The sequence below is a fragment of the Henckelia pumila genome, chromosome 1 (genome assembly GCF_033568475.1).
Source record: "Henckelia pumila isolate YLH828 chromosome 1, ASM3356847v2, whole genome shotgun sequence".
In the NCBI taxonomy this organism is placed as follows: domain Eukaryota; kingdom Viridiplantae; phylum Streptophyta; class Magnoliopsida; order Lamiales; family Gesneriaceae; genus Henckelia; species Henckelia pumila.
In genome coordinates this window covers 78,692,818-78,699,046 of record NC_133120.1, presented here as the reverse complement: position 1 = coordinate 78,699,046, position 6,229 = coordinate 78,692,818, and positions in this window count along the sequence as shown.

Sequence of the window (6,229 nt, the reverse complement as noted above, 5' to 3'; positions counted from 1 at the left end):
ATCTCGTGATGCCACACCTGAAACCAACAAGTGGTATCAAAGCCTTGACATAAAATTTCTTAAAATTCTGAGTATGCTCTGTGGTTGCATTGACTGATCTTCCACATCAGAAAAGATTTTTTGAAGATTTTATAAGGCAGGATTCTTGTAGTCAAAATGACGGCAAAATATGAGATAGAAAAGTTCAATGGGAGCAATGTTTTGCTGTGGAAATTGAAGGTGCAAGCAATTTTAACAAAAGAGCGTTACTTGGCAGCTATTGGAGATAGACCGGCGAACGTCACTGACGATCAAAAGTGGAATGAGATGAATCAAAATGTTGTTGCCAATTTGCACTTGGCAATAGCGGATGAAGTTTTGTTAAGTATCTCTGAAATAAAACTGCAAAAGTTATTTGGGATACTCTGACAAAATTGTACGAGGTCAAGTCACTACACAACAAAATTTTTCTAAAGAGAAAACTTTATACTCTTCGGATGGCAGAATCCTCATCGATGACCGACCATATCAACACATTGAATACTCTATTTTCTCGGCTCACGTCTATGGGGCATAAAATAGAGGAAAAAGAACGTGTGGAGCTTCTACTTCAAAGTCTACCAGATTCATACGATCAGCTCATCATCAATGTTACCAACAATGTTCATTCGGATAATTTGAATTTTGACGACGTCTTAACTGCAGTTCTTGGAGAAGAGAGTCGTCGAAGGAATAAGAAAGATGGGTTGGCAACGTCGAAGCAAGCAGAGGCTTTACCGATGACGAGAGGAAGATTGACGGAGCGTGACTCCAGTGGGAGCCACAGATATGGTAGATCCAAGTCAAGAAGTAAGAAGAAAAATATTTACTGCTTTAAATGTGGCGGTAAAGGGCACTTCAAGAGAGAGTGTACGAAAATTATCGAGAAGGGATCTCAAGAAAATGTTGCTAGTACTTCAGGCGGTGGTGAAATATTATTCAGCGAAGCAGCAACGGTTGCGGAAGGCAGACACAAATTTTGTGATGCATGGATTATGGATTCAAGAGCGACGTGGCATATGACGTCAAGAAAAGAATGGTTCGACCAGTATGAACCAGTCTCGGGAGGATCTGTATTCATGGGAAATGATCATGCCTTGGAAATCGCTGGGGTAGGTACCATTAAAATCAAAATGTTTGATGGTACTATTCGCACCATACAGGAGGTACGACATGTGAAGGGCCTGACAAAGAATCTTTTGTCTTTGGGGCAATTGGATGATATTGGGTACAAAACCCGTGTTGAGAAAGGGATCATGAAGATTGTAAAAGGCGCGCTTGTGGTTATGAAGGCGAAAAAGGTTGATGCAAATCTGTATGTATTGTTGGGGGAAACACACAAAGAGGCGGAACTAGTTGTTGCATCAATTGGTTCGGGAGAAGAATCAACAGTGTTGTGGCATAGAAAGCTTGGGCATATATATGTCAGAACGAGGAATGAAGATTCTCTCTGAACGGAAATTGTTGCCGGGGCTTACAAAAGTGACTCTACCCTTTTGTGAGCATTGTGTTACCAGTAAACAACACAGATTAAAGTTTGGCACATTTACTGCCAAAAGCAAAGGCATATTGGAGCTGATTCATTCTGATGTTTGGCAAGCACCGGTGGTATCCCTAGGAGGAGCGAGATATTTTGTCTCGTTTATTGATGATTTCTCTAGGAGATGTTGGGTGTATCCAATCAAGAAGAAGTCAGATGTTTTCGAAGTCTTCAAAGTTTTCAAAACGCGGGTTGAACTTGATTCTGATAAGAAAATCAAGTGTTTGAGGACTAACAATGGAGAAGAATATACCAGCGACGAGTTTGATGCATTCTGTCAGCATGAGGGCATCAAAAGACAGTTCACGACGGCGTACACGCCTCAGCAGAATGGAGTGGCGGAGCGGATGAACAGAACTTTGTTGGACAGAACAAGGGCCATGTTGAGTACTGCGGGTCTACCAAAGTCATTTTGGGCAGAAGCAGTCAAAACTGCTTTTTACATCAACAATCGTTCTTCTTCAGTGGCGATTGATTTGAAGACTCCGATGGAGGTGTGGACTGGCAAGCCAGCTGATTATTCTCGGCTACATACATTTGGAAGTCCGGTGTACGTTATGTACAATGAGCAAGAAAGATCAAAGTTGGATTCTAAATCCAGAAAGTGTATCTTCTTGGGCTATGTTGATGGAGTAAAGGGGTTTCGCTTGTGGGATCCTACTGTCCACAAGCTTATCATCAGTAGAGATGTTATCTTCGAGGAAGATAAAGTGAAGGGAGACAAAGGCACACTAAATTCAGAAACTACTATAATTCAGGTGAAAAATAATACAAACGAAGATCAAGTTTCTTGTAAAGCAGTACCAGAGCATGAGGTACAAGAACCAGTTGAGCTAGAGGTTTCCAAACTGAGGCAGTCAACTCGAGAGAGAAGACCACCAGGTTGGCTTTCAGATTATGTCACTGAAAGCAACATTGCATATTGTCTATTAACAGGGGATGGTGAGCCATCGAGTTTCCATGAGGCTACTCAAAGCTCGGATGTATCCCTATGGATGACAGCGATGCAGGAAGAATTGGAAGCATTGGACAGGAACAAAACTTGGGATCTTGTTACACTACCACGAGGGAGGAAAGCTATCGGTAACAGATGGGTCTATAAGATCAAGCGTGATGACAATAACCAAGTGGAGCAGTATCGTGCAAGATTGGTTGTCAAAGGGTATGCTCAGAAAAAAGGTATTGACTTCAATGAGATATTTTCTCCTGTGGTTCGACTTTCAACAGTCAGGGTAGTATTGGCATTGTGTGCGGTGTTTGACCTACATCTAAAACAGCTAGATGTGAAAACGGCATTTTTTCATGGTGATCTTGAAGAAGAAATCTATATGCTTCAGCCAGAAGGTTTTGCGGGAAAAGGCAAAGAGAACTTGGTTTGCAGGTTAAATAAATCTCTGTACGGTCTCAAACAGGCGCCGAGGTGTTGGTACAAGAGATTTGATTCCTATATCATGAGCCTTGGGTACAACAGACTCAGTGCAGACCCTTGTACATATTTCAAGAGGTATGGTGATGATGATTATATCATTTTGCTGTTGCATGTGGACGACATGTTGGTAGCAGGCCCCAACAAAGATCGGGTCCAAGAATTGAAGGCACAGTTGTCTAGGGAATTTGATATGAAGGACTTGGGACCAGCAAACAAGATTCTAGGGATGCAAGTTCACCGAGACAGAAGAAACGGGAAGATTTGGCTTTCCCAGAAAAATTATTTGAAGAAAGTCTTGCAACGCTTCAACATGCAAGATAGTAAGCCAGTTTCAACCCCTCTTCCTATTAACTTCAAGTTATCTTCTGAGATGTGTCCTAGCAGTGAATCAGAGAAGATGGAGATGTTTCGAGTACCGTATGCATCAGCAGTGCGAAATTTAATGTTCGCTATGATCTGTACTAGACCAGACATTGCACAAACAGTGGGAGCAGTCAGTCGGTATATGACGAATCCTGGACAAGAGCATTGGAGCACGGTTAAGAGGATCCTTAGATACATTAAGGGTACCTCGAATGCTGCATTATGTTTTGAAGGATTAGATTTTACACTCAGGGGCTATGTGGATTCAGACTACGCAGGTGATCCAGATAAGAGAAAATCTACTACTGGTTATGTGTTTACAGTTGCAGGAGGTACAGTCAGCTGGGTTTCAAAACTGCAAACAGTTGTGGCGTTATCTACAACGGAAGCTGAATACATGGCAGCTACTCAAGCTTGCAAGGAGGCAATATGGATTAAAAGGTTATTGGAGGAGCTTGGGCATAAACAAGAAAAGATTCCTCTGCTTTGTGATAGTCAGAGTGTCTTGCACATTGCAAGGAATCCAGCCTTTCATTCCAGGACTAAACACATTGGAGTCCAATTTTATTTTGTACGAGAGGTAGTAGAGGAAGGAAGTGTGGATATGCAAAAGATCCATACGAAGGATAACATAGCTGATATTCTGACCAAGCCAGTGAGCACCGAGAAGTTTGAGTGGTGTAGATCCTCAAGTGGCCTAGCAAAAACGTAAGCAGCGGGAAAATCAAGATTGAAAGGATGTGTGGAGATGTGTTTGATTCTCAATCAAATCTCCAAGTGGGAGAAATGTTGAGAGTTGGACCGACAACTCATTAATTCCCCACGACTTGCAATTCAGAAAATGCGTAAAACGCGATTTGCACGCGGTTTCCTTGCCTATAAATAGATAGGTTCTGAATCAGTTTCAAGCATCCCAATTCGAGTTCATTTCTCAGTTTATAACATTCAAGTGTTTTGAGTGTATTTCTATATATATTTGTGAGATAGGTTTTCTCCTGTATAAGAAAGTGAGTGTCTCTTTGGAAACACAGAGAGAGGTTGTAATTCTCCAAATATTATAGTTGAATCTTTTAATTTTGCCCGTGACTTTTACCCTAATAATTTTTTTGGGGTTTTCCACGTAAATCTTGGTGTCTATTTATACTTCAATTTACATAGTTTCTATCTCGTGATGCCGCACCTGGGACCAATAGGTCGGTTCGGAACCCACCATTAAACATCATTTTGGTAGATTAGAAAATTTTCAATCCAACCGGTTGGTTTTAAATAGCAACGTAAACCAACTCGACGAACGTAAGAACTTAACCCATTTTGACATATATGTAAACTAATGTAGGGAGACAAAATTCCATCACGCCACTGATTTGATTTTGCGTGATAGATTTGATTGGAGGAGGAATTTGAAGAGCAAATTTAAAATGATACAAATATTGAGTGCATTTCAAATTGATCACAATCACGATCCAATCTACATAAATCAACAAATTCATCCAAACAATTATGATTTCAAAAACCTCAATCCAACCACACCCTCACTTTTAGCCAATCATAGTTTAATTCTAATTTGCTTACATGATACATGACTCCAAGTTCTCAATGATTCCGTCAAACAAAAAAAACTAGATTGCACTTGTTTCGTCAAAACAATATATATGGACACAAATTTCAGCTATTACTTAATTAAACCTACAACTTCTATAATTCAAATTTCGTTTCTATTAAATTGGAGTCTAATAGAACAAAATATCCAGCTTGAAACCATCTTTAGACTTTTCCCTATTACTTGGTCCCAATTTTGTACATTCGAAAGACTCGTTCAACTGTGTAGCTAGGCAGCCGAAGATTTCGTTGTCCCATTCAGGTGTAATCCTCATTTTACAACTAAGATTTGGTATGTGGCAAACTGACAAATCCCATGCCGGCCTGTCCTTTTTCGAGCCCTCGGTTTATCCAATTCTCATGCACCATTATATATTACATGCTCCACAATCTCCACAGTCGAGAGCAAAAGATGGGAAGAGGTCCTAAATACCCACTCTCTTTTCTGGATCACTTCCAAATTTGTTGTCCCAAAAACCCAAATTCATTGGTTAGTAACCCTTTGCCTGCTGTCACATGCATCTTCTCCCCTGTCAACTCTAAATCATGCGACATTTCATTCCCAAGCTCCCCTATCCATCCAACATCCCATTCCAGACGATCATTAAAGATCAAATCACTTGACGACCGTGAAAGCCGATCAAAATCATGCACAAAGCACAGGATGATCATCGACGATGAATTCCAATCGAGTGGATACTCAAAACCAAGAACACAAGGCAAGATGAAGATGTACAACTCACCGGTTTCGAGTGACTCGGATGAAAACGATACGGCGATTGCATACTCGAGATTTGAGAAGAAAAGTAAAAAGGTCATGAAAATGAAATCAAAAGCAAGATTTTACTCCAGCACTCCATCTACTGATAGCAGTGATGAGACTCACAACCTATTTTCTTCCCCAACGAGATCTTGTAGCTATGGTCATCCATTGAACACTAAAACGATGCAGCAGAAGCATATCGGACCGCGAAGATTTAAACGATTCGGTTCAAAAGAATGGAAAGATGGCGAGTCTGCCGAAAACAAACCGATACCAGAGAGGTTCATGCCACAAATTTTGGTGAAGAGGTCAGTGGATCCCTACTGGGATTTCAAGAGATCGATGTTGGAAATGATTTGGGACCAAAAAATATCTGATCCCAAGGAAATGGAATGCCTGTTGATGAGCTTCCTCTCTCTCAATTCAACACAGCATCATAAAGTCATAGTAGAAGCTTTTTCAGATATTTGGAAGGAAATGTATTGTGGATCATGCAACTAACTAGTCATGGAACTTA